The sequence below is a fragment of the Sturnira hondurensis genome, unplaced genomic scaffold (assembly GCF_014824575.4).
Source record: "Sturnira hondurensis isolate 20B ecotype Veracruz unplaced genomic scaffold, ASM1482457v3 Scaffold0016462, whole genome shotgun sequence".
Taxonomy (NCBI): domain Eukaryota; kingdom Metazoa; phylum Chordata; class Mammalia; order Chiroptera; family Phyllostomidae; genus Sturnira; species Sturnira hondurensis.
The window spans coordinates 8191416-8207681 of record NW_028089093.1 but is presented as its reverse complement, the minus strand read 5'-3'; the positions used below and the strand labels follow the sequence as shown (position 1 = coordinate 8207681).

The window sequence follows — 16266 nt, the reverse complement described above, 5'->3', positions numbered from 1 at the left end:
ACAAGGGATTAAATCCATTCAGTCCTGCTCGAGGTTATGAAGCACGTATAATAGAGACAGGCTTTTAGAAGTCTGCCTGAGTAAGCCATTCTGATCTTTTTATCTTGATTGCTCTTTATCTCCTGATAGTTTACATCTCAGCTTTAGGGTTGGGTCAGAAAAAAAAAAAAGTTTGTCCCTCTATACTTTGTGCTTGTCTGCTGCTGGTTGTAATGACAATTCTGTGTCTGTAATATTCATTCCGTAGTGTATTGTATACACTCTTTGTTTAAATGGTTAGCTCCAGAAATATTTAAGAAGCTTTCTCTACCTAAAATAAACATGTTGAAGGTCCATTAAGGAAAAAGAGAGATGATGAGTGGTGTGTTTTGTGTTAAGCATAACTATGGCTCGAAGGGTGAAATCTTTGCTATGTTGTAAAAATAGTTTCAATTCCTTTCATTGAAGCAAATAATTTGGTTGCCTGAAAGTTTAACATACCCGTATCACCCAGGCAGTCCAAGGGCTGAAGTACGTGTGGCATTTGTTATTTGGATTCCTGCATAGCCTTTTCCTGCTACAGTGATAACTGTCAGATACATTGTGAAATGAAATCAAATATAAAGCTTAAAATAAAATCAGGTCATAAGTTGAAATATTTATAAGTTGATATAATATTAACAAATTCTTACTGAAATTGATATGACATTTATTTAGGGCAGAAAAGAAATTAATCTTATTCTGAATACCTAACACATGTAACTGATTATTCCATAAAAACCTAATCCCTTAATGTGATGCCCTAATATTTGAACTCTTTGAGTAAAAAAAAAAAAAAAAGAAAGAAAGAAAAGAAATACCACATACATTAAAATATTTGAGATCAAGAACAAAATTAATATAAATAATGCTTTTGAAAAAGATCTATCATCTTTTTTTTGTACGGTTGTTATAATAGTATTAAATAATCACGAAGTCATTTAGGAACAATGTATCCTAAACTCAAACTTTCTTGACTCTCATTCCATGGCAGTATTCTCTATGGAATTCTGGAACATGAAAAAGAACTGACTAAAACTCAGGTTAAAAAATAGGCTCTCAGAAAAGCTGGTAGTTACATGACTTTAGTGATATTCAAATTTATATAATACAGTTGCTTGCTTGCATGTGCACATGTGAGTGTTCTAGAGAGATTTCAGTGCTACATTCAGTTTACATATGAACACACCTGGAGTTCATAATTGGATTTGGTAACTTTAAGATCCATTTTCTTACCAAAGTGCTGGTTGGTGTGGCTAAGTGGACTGAGTACTAGCCTGCAAACCAAAAGGTTGCTGGTTTGATTCCCAGTCAGAGCACATGTCTGGGTTGCGGGCCAGGTCCCCAGTAGGGGGTGCCTGAGAGGCAACCACACACTGATGTTTCTTTCCCTCTCTTTCTCCCTCCCTTCCCCTCTCTCTAAAAATAAATAAATAAAATATTTTAAAAAGAAGGTGCTTTTTATTTAAAAAGTCCCTTTTATATAGAGAGGATATGGTATTAAAATTTTAAAAAATAGCCCTGGCTGGTATGGCTCAGTTTGTTGGAGTGTTGTCCTGTAAATCTAAAGGTTGAGGGTTCATTTCTTGGTCAGGGCACATGCCCAGATTGAGGGTTTGGTCCCTGGTCTAGGCCTGTGTGAGAGGCAACCAATTGGTGTTTCTCTCTCACACTGATGTTTCTCTCCCTCCCTTCCTCTTTCCCTCTCTCTAAAACCAATGAGCATGTCTTTGGGATTAAAAACTAAAGAAATGTTAAAAATCAAAATTATAAGTATACAGGGCCCATCACAAAGAATGCCCCCTTTTTATTACAAAATCATAAGCATGTAATTCTATAACATAACAATATCACACTCAAGCATACCATGTGACACTTTAGGTGAAATGTTCAAATTAAAACTATAAATTATTATACCTACATTATTACCCTACCAACCACACTCTGCCGGACCCTGTATTATTTGGATCATCACATTAAGTTGAAAATAAGTGTCAAACTTTATAAAATCAGGCCAAAGTAGGTTTTGATTTATATTATTATTTACCAAAGCAATAACCTTTAATAATTTTTTCCAAAATAAAGAAAAACATGTGATTATTACAAAAAATTAATAGTAAATAGTCTAAAATAGCTTTATTATTTAGGTAATTTCTAAACTTACTAATTATGTAAAATTACATATGGCAAAAAAATCACATAGCTGGCACTATAGCACAATTTCTAACTATGGTGTAAAATTACCAATTTCCATGCAGCTGCAAAATTTCACATCACATGTTTCTTCCATATGTAATATAATTTATTTTCCAGTGAATATAATTAATTGAATATTTACTATAACACTTCTAACCCCATTAAATTAGAAGTGTGTGGGGAATCCTTAAAGCCAGAGTTTTCATTCAGCAAATAAATGTGACTAGAAATTATTCCTTAATGTAAATCTCAAAGTAGTATAAATGTTCTTTTAGATCTAATTTCTTCTAAGAAAATTATATCTTGAAAATTTATATTATTATGATTATTTTAAAAGTCTGTTTGATTTCATCATTAGTTTTATAATATATTCATCAAATATTTTTAAACATCTATTATTTGAAATTCTCTGGGAATGAATCTTACTAAGAGTCAGAAGATACGAGATTCAGCCACTAAGTTATTGTGTTGCCTTCTAATCAATCAGCTATTCTTTCTCTACTTTCTTGCCCTTATCTATGAAGAAGATGGCTTGGAGTAGATGGTCTCTGAAGTCCCTGGTTTTATTTTAAAAGATAACTGTTTAATAGGCTTTTGTTTGGGGTACCTTTTACATATTTAATTTTTTATTAGGCTTTTATAATTAATCTTTTAATGAAGCTACTATAGAAGTTTGAAGCCGTTTGGAAGCTTCTAATAGAAGCTTCTAATACTAATAGAACAAGTATCTTATTCTGTTTATTTGATTTGGGAGCCCTTGTTTTTAAGTGCACTTGTTAAATGAACTTATCTGTTTGGAACTTTCCTCAAAATGGCCATTAGAATTCTAAATTATTGCTTTTTAAAATATTTTATTTATTTATCTTTAGAGGGGAAGGGAAGGAGAGAGGGAGAGAACTATCAATGTATGGTTGCCTCTCCTGCATCCCCTGCTGGGAACTGGCCTGCAACCCAGGCATGTGCCCTGACTGGGAATCCTCTGGTTCGAAGGCCTGCGCTCAATCCACTGAGCTACACCAGCCAGGACTAAATTATTTATACATATTTATATTTATATTTGTAATATAATCATGCTGGAGTCCCCAAAAGAAGAATCTCTAGAAACAGAGAGCCCATAGCTGGAAAAGTACCCCAAAAGGTAGCATACTCGCTAAGCAGGGAAAGCCTTAAAGTGCAGTGACCACAAGCCAACACGGCAGGACACTCATCCCCAGTGCAGTCTTCCCCAGATCTCAAAGAGACCAAGAATTTAACTCTTGGCTTACTGAGGCTCTTTCTAACATTATTCTTCCTGCCATCATTCTGGATAGTTTTAACAGATTTAATGAAGATTACCATTGGTACAAAGTTTACTACTATGGGCAAGGAAACTTTCTAAGCATTTTACATGTATTAACTTGCTTAACTCTTACAATGACCCAGAAATTAGGTACTGTAACCATCATTCCCATTTCACAGATGGGGAACTGAGGCACAGAACAATTAAATAAGTTATACAGACAGAAGTCTACTTGATTTGAGTCCAAGCATTAAAACGCCAGAATTCATCATGCTCTTATTTACTCTGATATATTGGTAGGTAGATGGTTTTTCAGTTCCTGACCTCCTCGCCTCCAGCCATTTTATTCTCGATCCTACTACAGCTGCTTACTCCTCTGGTCATAACTTTGAACTTCTCCATAATGTCAGTATCCTTAATCTTATATTTAAATATTTCACACTCCGACCATCACCTCCCCGATTTCTAGCTCCAAATCAGAAGCAAAGGAAATAAATAGCCCCTCGACTCTGCTCAGGCACAGCACTCCCCGTCCTACCAGCTATTTTACTGTTCCTGACTCCCTCGTGTCTTTACTTTCTTCCTTTTACAGTTCAAATTCAAGCACCGATCCGTATCATTCTTCGACGTACATTTAATTCTCTTGATTTTCTCCCTGCTATGTATTTGCTCAATCAAACTATAATCTCGTTTAATTGAACTATTTGTCTGATCTTTACCAGTATCCGTGCGGCTGAACGAGGCCAGGGGAAGACACAGGACCAGGCATTCAGGTTTCACTTGCTCACGCCAGGGACCCGAATGCTGCCTGCTGATCACCCAGGGAGTGATCCCACTCTCTCAGTCTCCTGGGCCATCGATTCACAAAGTTTGGCCCATAGTCCCCTGGGAGTCCTCATGACCTCTGCAGGGGGTCTGTGGAATAAAAACTAGTTTCAGAGTAATATTTATAGGTTGTTTGCTTCTTTCACTGTGTTGACCTTAGTTCCAAAGTTACAAAAGCAATAATTATTACAAAATCAAGGTACTGGCACCAAACTGTAGTGGAAGTCACCAAGAAATACTTTGGGGTAAAAAAAAAATTAATGTCAGTTTCATTTAAGAATGTCCTAGAGGAAGCAGTAAAATATTAATATTAAATCTCAACCCCTGAGTATATACCTTTTCAGTATTCTGTGTGACACATGAGCATTTCTGCTGTGTACGAAAATATGACAGTTGTCTCTAAGAAACGCACTCGTGCTTATTTTGTCTGGGACACCATTTTCATTGGAAAAAACAACTGACAGACAGATTATTGCTATTCATAACTGGGAACTTGGCAGACATTTTCACACAAATGAAGAAAGTGAGTCTCTCATTTCAAGAAAAACAACTGACACCATTTGTTGCCAGTGAAAAATTTTGAGCCTTCAAATGAAAATTTTGGTTATGGACAATTTGTACGTGTCACTTCGTGCTTCCTAATATTCAAAGTTTTTCTGATGAAATTGAGATGACATAAATGAAAGTGATATTTTAACTATTATGTAATAAAATATATCAACATTTGGAATGTTTGCATAACTAAATAATTTTCAAATGATCAAAGTATAAAAATCATGCATGAATTAAAAAAAAACAACATACAAGATAGATCCATTGACTTCAATGGAACTATAATAGGGGTGTCTAACTTTTGGTGTCTCTGAGCAACACCAGAAGAGGAGGATTTGTCTTTGGCCACACATTAAACACATTGCAACATGTAATCACACAAAAAATCTCCTAATGTTTAACTAAATTTATGATTTTGTGTTGGGCCACCTTCATAGCTATCCTGGGCCTTGCGAGGTCCATGGGCCCTGACTTGGACAACCCTGGATAAAACATTTATTGATATGGTTTCAGATTTTTTATTGCAACTGGCCTTTAAAAGACTGCAGTTTACTCATCTGGGGTGAAGGTACAAAGAAGAATACCCATGATGAATTAGCTAAAAAAAATGATTTCTTTGTTTCTCAGCAGCTGCTCATGACCCTTTTTTCTCTGACACACTGAGAGCTCAGAGAATTGTACTCCACCAGTCTCCTGTCCTCCCAAGTTTATTTCATATTTTCACTTGTGCACTTTGTTTTTAATGTTTGCACCTGGTTGTGCAGGGTTATCCTTCTTTATATGGCCACAGTCAACTTTCTTCGGGACTTTCTCCTCTTGGTCTTGTCGCAGGGACCAGGGTGATCCTGTAAAATACATAAATCAGATTACAGCATGCTTCTGCTTCATCTTTCAATGTTTCCCAATCTATTCATTCTAAAAGCTCGAGTCTTTACCATGACCTAGACGTCACAGGCAGAGGATCTGGCTCCCTGTTAACTTTCTGCCCTCCTCTCCTACTGATTCCCCCTTTAGTCATCACACAGCAGCTGCACTGCTGTCCTTGCTCTTTTGAGTACATCAGGCAGGCTTTTGTCTCAGGACCTTTGCATTTGCGCTACCTTCTGCCTGGACTGCTCTGCCTCTGTATTTCCACATGGTTATCTCCCTCCTTTAGGTCCTTACTCAGATAGCTAGAATCCCAATGCTAAATTCATGACTACTCTTTTTGAAATTATAACTCTCTATCTAACATTTACTATCCTTATTCACAGACCTATTTCTTCCAGAGCATTCACAAATATCCACACTATATTTTCACATTTTATTATAAGTTTTGCTATTTTAGAATGCAAGATCTATGAGGGTAGGATTTTTTAAAAATTATTATATATACCGCTGCAACCCATTACCTAGAGTAGGGCCTGGAAATGAATGGGACTCAATAATTTTGTATTAATTAGGTAAACTGAATAGACATCCATGACTGTCTATCTTCTGTAGACACTGTGAGACTGTAGAAACCAAATGATTAACAAGATGTAACATTTAAAGAGCTCAAGTACTGTGGGGAAACAGGGAAAGCACAGAGGGTAGTGGTAAAGAAAGAATTGGGTAACATTGATTTACTCTATGTGACTTTGTTTTTATACAGTATTTCCCATTAACACCTGAAATGTGTAATGCTTTCCTAAATGGCATCCAGATTGACATATTCCTTATGATAAAAAACTCTATAACCACGCTCCCAGGAACATATGTATATTATGTCTGATATATAGAATCATGTTGAGATACAGAGTATACAGATGATTTTCAATAGAATTACTTACACAACAGTGAACTGACATTAGCATCATTTCAATTAGAGCTATAAAGATATAGAGCAGCTATTTGGGACAGAAAATTAAGATCTAAACTTCCAGCACCTGCCCAGCTAGCACAAATCAATGAAATGTGCCTATTTGGAAACATAACTTGGTTGACACATTTAATCCTTCTAACACATTACTCAAAGTCATGTGTGAACTATGTATGTAAAGCACAAATGACTTGGCTTCTGGATTTAAAATGCCATTTCTTTTTTTCCCTGCAATATGCTAACTGTGAGAACTACATGAGCTATAAAGACATTGTATGTACCGAACTATATCTGAATGTGATATCGAAAACAATCATGTCCTTTACTAAATTATTCTATATGATGGAAAGAAGAGATTGCTGGATATTGAAATGCATATTGATCAATTCGGGCAGAGGCATTAGAGAAAATGTGAAATGAACAAAATAAACTGGAAGATGTTCATTCTTGAAAAGGCAACAAAGAATGAAAAAAAATTTAAGAAAGTTATTAGTGATTTTTTGTTTCTTTAATTTCCATTACCTAATTCAGAATCCAAAAATATTTATAACTTTTCTGTTTCCCTATAAACATATTTTTAATCCTTGTTTTATTTCAATATTTTAATTGAAGTGTTTCTGTACCAGTTCTCACTTCTGAATCCTTTTAAATTTAAATTTCTGATATATGTATATAAGGTAAGTAATAAATTTATTTTTTCAAATATTTGTATTTATAATAATAATAATAATTTATATTCAATATATTGTGTTAGTTTCAATTGTATCACTTATTGTTTCTGCTAGACTTTGGAAAAACATATCCTGAGTCTCAATTTAGATATTTTTTGTGTTAAGTTTCTATCCAAAGGATTAAGTTCTGCTGTTGATTATATTATACTTCTTTCTAATTACAAATATATCTTCTGTAACATAATCACTGTAGAAAAAAAACTGCAAAGTACCCACTATCTTGTGAAATAGCTTAGAGTTTTGGAGAATGGATAGGAATAAGAATTACTGGTTGGACTGGCATTTTTTTCCTATTGATTTCTCATCATACTCATTGATGGTTGCAGGTTGCTTTGTGGTAAACAATTTATTATAAATTGAATGATTTTGTCTGATTTCCTCTAATGAAACTATGCTTGATTATGAATGATTATATGACTCCAACGTTGCAGTAAATAAACAACATACAAAGCCAGGCTTTATATTCAAGTAGAGTATGACCCAAATCTTACAGATCCAAGCCCTTGTACATGTCAACTCTTTGGACTCGACTATGTATTCCTGCCTTCTTCACATTCTTTCCAACTGTTCTTTTTATTTTTATCTTTTCCACTGAAGCCAAGGGTAATTTTATGGAAAAGACACTGCTGTATCTTAGAAAAGACAGGGCTACTGGGCCTGGAAGCAGGAAGGAGAAAGTAAGTAACTCGGCCGTACTTGCCTTGCCTTTCTTATCTCTGTTTCTCTCAGGGGGTCATTTTCTTTCATCCACCTTCCTAGGCTGGCTCTCTGGCCTCTGCATCTAGATAACAGACTATGGCAGACCCATAATTTCTGACCGTTCGTCCCTTAGTTCAAGTTACATCCATCTAGGTGGATTAAATCCAAATTCCTAATTCCTAGGAGAGAACATCTGGAGCAGTTTGGGTCTGGGGTTTATTTATGGTCTAGTCAACTGTGGTAAGCAGTGATGATCTAACAATAACAATAGGCCTGTCAAGAGCAGATCCCGGATGGAAGGTGTGCAGAAGGGAAGGATGATTCTCAGAAATATGCCTTCTACGTGGTTACCTTCCTATGAAACCATCATGGCCTCCTTTGGTGTCATCCTTTCTGGTAAAGTCTTCCTGCCACCACCACAACGCCCAATCTGGGATTACATCCATAGAACTTAGTGGGACTAATCCAGTACTCATCTTCTCTCTCATCCACTGCACAAATGCTTTGCCCCTCAACTTCGTATCTCCAATCCTACTTTGTATTAATCATTCTATGGTACCCAAGATATGTTTGTTGAATAAGTATATCAACATATGAAGGAACAATGATTCATATCCGATGATGGTTATTTGCACTTTTTCATAACAAAAACCAAATATTTTGGACATATGCAGTCTAAGATTTTTTAAAGACAATGGACTCCATGTTCTCTCTTAAAAATGGCTTTTTAAAAAAGGTTTTATTTATTTACCTTTAGAGGGGAAGGGAAGGAGAGAGAGAGAGAAATATCAATGTATGGTTGCCTCTTGTGAGTCCCCTGCTGGGAACCGGCCTGCAACCCAGGCATGTGCCCTGACCCGGAATCCAACCGCAGTTGTTTGGTTCGCAGGCCTGCGCTCAATCCACTGAGCTACATCAGCCAGGGCAAAAAGAGCTTTTTTGAGACACAATTCACATCTGATACAATCTCCCCATTTTTGTGTATAATTCAGTGGTTTTTAGAATATTCACAGAGTTATGCAATAACCCCCACTTTTTTTAGAACATTTTCATCATCCCAAAAGAAACTCTGTACCCATAAGCTCCCACCTCCCTCCATTCTCTTACCCCTAGACAACCACCAATCTGCATTCTTTCAGTCTTCGTGGATTTGCCTCTTCTGGAATGTTCATATAAGTGAAATCATACAATGTGTGGTCTTTTATGACTGGCTTCTTTCATGTAACATAATGTTTCCAAGGTTTATTCATGCTTGTAGCATGTATCAGTAATTCATTACATTTTATAGTCAAATATTTTTCTACTATTTAGATACACCATTTTTAAAATCTTTTCATTAGATGATGGACATTTGAGTTGTCTTTACCTTTGGCTGTTATAAATAATGCCACTGTACATATTCGTGTACAAGCTTTTAATGTATTTTTATTTCTTTTGGCTACATATATAACTAGAGGCAGAAATGTTGGGTCATATGGTAACTCTAAACTGAATGCCCAACTGTTGGCTAAAGGGCTATATACCGTTCTATGAAAGGATCTGGAGGTGCATTTGTTTAAAGGAATACAAATTGCCAATAAGTACAGGGAAAACATGCAACATCATTCATTAGAGAGATGCAAGGTAAAACAACAATGAAATACCATTTCACATGTGCTAGGATGGTTATCATTAAAAAAGAGAGATAATAATAAGGGTTGACAAGAATATGGAGAAATGAAACTTCTCTTTATTTTTATAAACACTTACTCTAGCATTGTACTCCACATTTTGTGGCCACCCAATGGTGATATTTATGAACAGACCTAATAATCAGCTCTCTAATGCTATAACATTATACTATTTAAATCTTACTGTATATTGATTTTTAATCTTTTGACATCATTTTAAAGGAATAATACTCATTATAGATAAATAAAATGGTGAAGAAATATAAACATTATAGTATTATAAATTAAAAAATACTGAAGTTTTTTTGAAGGAACAATACCTGTACTTGGTTAAAAAAATTAGCATACAATGCAGTGTCCAAATATATCTCTTTCATTCCTGACCACCAGTCCTTCAGTCCTTCTCTTTAGAAAAAGTCTGTATCAATTTCTTGCTTTCCAAAAACATTTGTCTCACAAGTATATATTAAACCCTTTTTTTAAAGAGTTTACGTCATTTGTAGCACACTATTCAGTATATACTGAGCCATGCTTTTGTTTTTATTTTTACATGCATACAAATATTTATGTTCAAACATGGAGAACACAAAAATTGCTATACTTAGAAATTGCAAAAGTAATTGCATATAGGATAGCAGATTTGGCTACATTAAAATTACATATGACAGGGGAAAAGATGCAGAGTTTTTGGAAATCAACAAACACTTGTGGCAAATATACTGCTTTTTCATTTAATAATTTATATTAAAATTATTCTTTGTTATTTCTGCTTCATTCTTTGCAATAGCTATATTATATTCTCTTTTGAGTTCTACCATCAAAGCGTTCACTGGAATTTTAGTACCATCTTATGCTTCATTTAGTTGGTCCTAGTCTACAAATATTTTTAAAGGACTTTTATCCATTCATCTTCTATTCAGACCTATTACTGTCTATTCCCTTTGAGTTTTCATCTTGCATTTTTCTTTATTAACATATGTATAATCTATGTTTGGCTCAATTAAACAGAGTGGCATATCCCTTACAATAGTGGAAAGAGGAAAAAGATTTTCCTTTGATTTCCAAAAACTATAAAATATAAGCAACAATTCTTAATTGTATATATAATTTTTGACAAGTTCCTAGAGATAAGTTTCCATACATACTTCAGAGACTTGAACTCTTAAAAGGTTAAGAGATATCTGCCTACATTTTGCCTGGTTTTATACCCTTTCATAAATTCAACATATAAGAACCATCAGTCACTTTTCAGGAACAAAACCCAACAGATATTACACAAAAGACCACTGAAGAGGAAGAACAAGAAGAGGCGTGTGAAGTGTGAAGGAGCAATGACATTGAATGACTGTGTTTATGGTCAGAGGTGTAAGATACTGAAAAGTGAACAGGAAACCCGGGAGGAGAGTTTCAAGCAACTCCATTCTGGCCCAGTTGTCAGGTCCCTGGAAGTCATTGCCTTTTTACTTAGAGTCTATGACACATGGCCCTTCGCATACCTAAGTCTTCATGTCAATACATGTCCCTCCACAATGTTCCAGTCCCCTAGTAACATAAAATCAATGCATCTTGAATTTCATTACCTCAGTGCTCTGCTGGGTGACTGGCTAATTAATGTTTTCAAGAAATTTGAACTACTGGGTTAATGATATGCTAGATAATACTTTTATTGTAGCAACTGCCCTCTCAAAGGAGTGGTAATGTCAGAATTCAGGACCCTAAGCAGGGCCCCTTAATAGGAGAGTGTATCTTGACCTCTCTCAAATTGTACCAAATAAATACTTCACTATATTTGGTTCAGATTTTATAAAATCACTATTTCTCTTCATGTTGGAAATATTTTTCAATTAATTTATGTTGAATTTAAAGTCTCTGTTTATACCAAAATGGTCAAGTTGACATTTATAGTTTACAGCCTAATTTTCATGTTTAGTATCTCAGTGCAGTGATTTATAGTTGAAAAATATCCCCTTTTTATGGGACTTGAGCACATAGAAAGATCTTTAGTCTATACCTAGAAAACTTAGAGTTAGGTCAGGAGAAATGCTACCTAGAAGTTTACATTTCTTTTCATTAGTTCACACTAAAATATAATTAGATTATGTCTACACTATCATTCATGCATCTCATATTAAATGATTGCTTTTGGCTGGCAAATTTTATATTTTAAGAAGTTTTAAAAAACTATTATCATTAATATGATTATCAAGTACAAATCTATGAAATGTCTTAATCTCTCTCTCTCTCTTTTTTTTTTTTTTTACTTTGGCAGAATTATAGTTTATTTCACAGTAGATTCTGAGTGATTTTTTAAAATTAATTAATTAACTTATTTTATTTAATTCTTATTCAAGCACAGTTTTCTCTTTTATATTCCCAGTCCTGCCCCCCCCCAGTGCTCCCCACCTCCCTCCCATTTCTGCCCCCCACCTTAATTATTGTCCATGTGTCCTTTATACTTATTCATGTGAGTCCATCCCCTTTTCCCCTATGATTCTCTCTCCTCTCCCCTCTGGACCCTGTCAGCCTGTTCCATATTTGAGTGTCATTGGTCATATTTTGCTCACTTGTTTGTTTTGTTGTTTAGATTCCTGTTAAAGGTAAGATCATATGGTATTTGTGTTTTTAATTTTCCCGAGTCCCTAAATTTACTTATAGGTTTCAGTACCTTTTGTCACTTTATACAGATTTCTCTTTTAAAAGATTTCCTCTTTAAAATTATACTTACTTTAAAATAACTTAAATTCAAAGTAAGCAGCATAAGAATAAATTTTGAATTTCATAGAATATATTCATTTAATAAGCCAGAGTAAAACATTCTCATGAATTAATGCAAATATTTTCTCTTTAGAAGTATTTTCCAAGCTACTACTGTAGGATGTCCACAGACAAGACAATTTGGTGAGGTTTTGTTTTTTGACTTTTAATCCAATTTGATTGACTTTTTTCATATAGTATTTTCTACTAATACCATAGTGTTTAAAAATCAATGGTCAAAGTATAAATATACACCAACAAGTGTTTTGGTACTAGAAAGACAATTTCAGACTGTTTTAGAGATTAATATAAATTTGTAAGAGTATTGTAAAGATTAATGTTACTTCTGCTCTCTCTCATCTAAATTTTTGTTTAGAATATTACAATGATTATTTTTATGGAAAATTGAATGTATATATTTTATCTTCTAAGCAATCATATTTATCACTTAAATCACGAATCTTTTTATTACTTAAAAAATTCTTAGTCTGTATTTTAAATTACATAGTAATACCCTTTGTGATATAAGTAAAACAATAAAATATAAAAATGGGCATATGCTGGATGATCATCCCTCCAACACTCCCTCCATATCTTACTCTGAATTTGCTTACTTTTAATTAACAATATAGCAAAGATATTTGTACAATTTCACATGACTATCATCTATATTATACAAAGGCTCAATGAACTCAAAAAGAGAGTGGATAAAGGTAATGAATAGGAAATATGAAGAAAAACAAGTATAAATCTAAAGGGCTGGTAAATATGAAAAAATCTAATTTACTTGTATTAAGGGAAATTCTCATACCAGAAAACATAATAAGTGAATTAGGATGTTTTTCATGGATGAAGATAAAAAAAAGAGAAGAATAAATCATATTTGTCAAAAAGAAATCTGTCAATATCTATTGACTCTATATAATATATTCAAAATATAATCTACCAATTATCTATTTATCTATCTATGTTTTGAAACTTTTAACCCAGCCCTGGCTATTATGGTGCAGTGGATTGAGTGTTGACCTGCAAACCAAAGGGTCACTGGTTCAATTTCCAGTCAGGGCACATGCCTGGGTTGTGGGCCAAGTTACCAGCTGGGGGCGTGCAAGAAGCAACCAATTGATATTTCTCTCACACATTGATGTTTTTCTCCTTTCTCCCCTCCTCTGAAAAATAAATAATATATAAAAAATAAACTTTTAACTCAGAAACCCTAGGCATTATCTAACTTTTAGACATCTAGTCTCTAAAAATAATGAGAGTACAAGTATTCAAAAATATAGTCACGAGATATTCATGTGAGGCGTTGCTACAGGTCACAGGAAACAAGTTGCTTGAGAGGGGCAGGGAAGGAAAAGGATAGAGTTACATAAAGGAAAAAGAAGACTACCACAAAAACATGTTCAGATCTCATTTATGCAAATGTATATTACATGCATATGCATTCTGCATAAATAACTTAGAGAAAAGTTATTTAGTTCTATATCAGCCTAATAAATTACCCAGGGCAAGATTATCTTATATATTTCTGCAACATATTTGATTTCTACTAACTGAAAACAATTACAGTATAAATAATCTTACAACAGCAGCTGAGAGTGTCTTATTGGTGCTTCATATCATCTATAAATATTTTCAAGGGCTCAAACAGGATATTTACTGTTTCATTTGTAGTTATCAGTTCTGTCTGCTAGTGCTATTAAAACGAGGAACTAAACAAGTTTAACAAAAAGATTATTTTCTTCAATAAACTGAAAGATCACTTAAAAAGGCAAACAGCAGACATGGTTCCCTAAATGTTTAAGGAAGATAAGACTAATAATTCACTTCATTACTTCTCATTTTCTTTTTATCAATTTTCCCCCAGGTAATGCAACATATTTATGTTAAAGAAAACACGTAAAGGATCTATCATTCTAAAAGTGTAATTGTACTCTTTTATTTTTAAAAAACTGTATTAAGACTTTATGTTTTAGAGCAGATTTAGGTTCACAGCAAAACCGAGGGGGAGTTACGGAGCTCTCCCATACATCCCCCACCCCCACACATGTACTACCTCCTTCATTATCAACATTCCCACCAGACTGGTCCATTTGTTATAACTGATGAACCTTTGCTGATACATCATAATCACCCAAAGTCCATAGTTTACATTACAGTATTTCATATCTTAAGTTATAAACACATTTTCTCTACTCCCCCACTGCTCACACACACTTCTAGGGGAGCTCTGGTCCCTTAAGATTTCTTTCACGTTTCATCAAAGTGTCCTTGTGGGCCATTTCATGAATGCACATTTGAAGTTGACCTTCATCAATTGTTCACTAATACCTGCTCACTGTGGCTTAGGGCTGATGTTGATGCATGTGGTTACCCCTGCACTTCCAGCTTTCCATTCCTTTGGATGCAGATGCCCAAGTGCTGGACACTCTGCTATCACTTTGGACTGATGCTATTGAAGAGAATGAGGTTTCCCAGTACAGGCTGGGGAAGTAGGCTGGAATGCATGCTCTATTCCTGTGCTGTAAGATACATATGCCAAAACCACATTGCTTTATTATTCATCACAGTCAGCAGGCTAGACTCTCACTGATTTTGCATTCAGCCTCCAGATAGCTCATACTGCTTTTTGATTGAAAATAATTCTCAAACCTTTTATTTATAGCTCCCATGCCCTTAAATGCATATGTAAATCTATAGGAGGCTTGGAATAAGATACACACTAATGTGAATATTAGTGTGATATATTCAGAATTTCCACTGCTGGATACTATTATCCATAAATGAAGGATCCCTCACCCAAAGGTTCTCTCTTAAAAACTAAAGTCACTAAGCCTACTTGCATAGTTAAGCTAAAGCTGGACCCCAGCCAGTAGGAAATGGTAGCAACTTTTCTTTATAAGGAGCTGTTGCCTGTAAAATACTCCGAGCTACACAGGAGGGTTTACAGCTCTGAACAGACACATTCTTATTACCGTGGAGTAACTTTGGAATTTATTGCCATCATGATTTCCTAACATTTTGCAAAAAGCAAGATCCTAATTAAATTCTTCTAAATTATATGTGCATTTTAATAAATGTTTTCACCAATGTCATAAATTTTTAATATGATTTTTTTGCTTCCTTTCTAGGCCAAGACAATAGTTAATTTCCTACTGGAATGAGTTTTTCAAATTGGTTATTACTGATTATTAAATAAAATACTAAGTTTTTGTGAATAATTTTATAATTTAACAATTTTGATATGGGCATAGAAAATGGCTCATTTAAGAAACAAATAATATACAAATTAGATTACAGAGTACATTGAGGTAATACAAGTATTTAATTTTTCATATCAGGATTTTAAAGATTCTATTTTTCAACCTTTGGTTTATGACATCACAGATATTTTCAATGAAATTAGAGCCTTGTAATTCTGCACAGGGTGTATGTTTTCACTGCATAATAAATATAAAACTGTACCTATACCTTGGGTCCTTTAGCAATTCAAGGAGGAGGAATAATTATCCATACAAAAACTTTAACTGCTTAAAGTATTGAACTCCTTAGATTACTTTTTGTATGAAGTAATAAAAGTAATTGTGAAACTAAGCCAGTAAAACTAACTACGTATTCAGTATAGTGCTGATGTAAAGTTAATCATTTGTTACCATAAAAAACCTATTTGTTGAACAGCTAATAAAGTTCAAAGAACTT

At 34.2% G+C, this 16266-nt stretch overlaps 1 long non-coding RNA gene across 1 annotated transcript; it reads left to right on the top strand.

Moving 5' to 3' along the window:
- The first annotated feature begins 5257 nt into the window (after window positions 1-5257).
- LOC119000909 (uncharacterized) lies at window positions 5258-15151 on the top strand. Its single transcript, XR_005069442.1, has 3 exons — window positions 5258-5326; window positions 13322-13326; window positions 15142-15151. It is a non-coding gene; the product is annotated as an uncharacterized LOC119000909 (long non-coding RNA).
- The last annotated feature ends 1115 nt before the right edge of the window (window positions 15152-16266 follow it).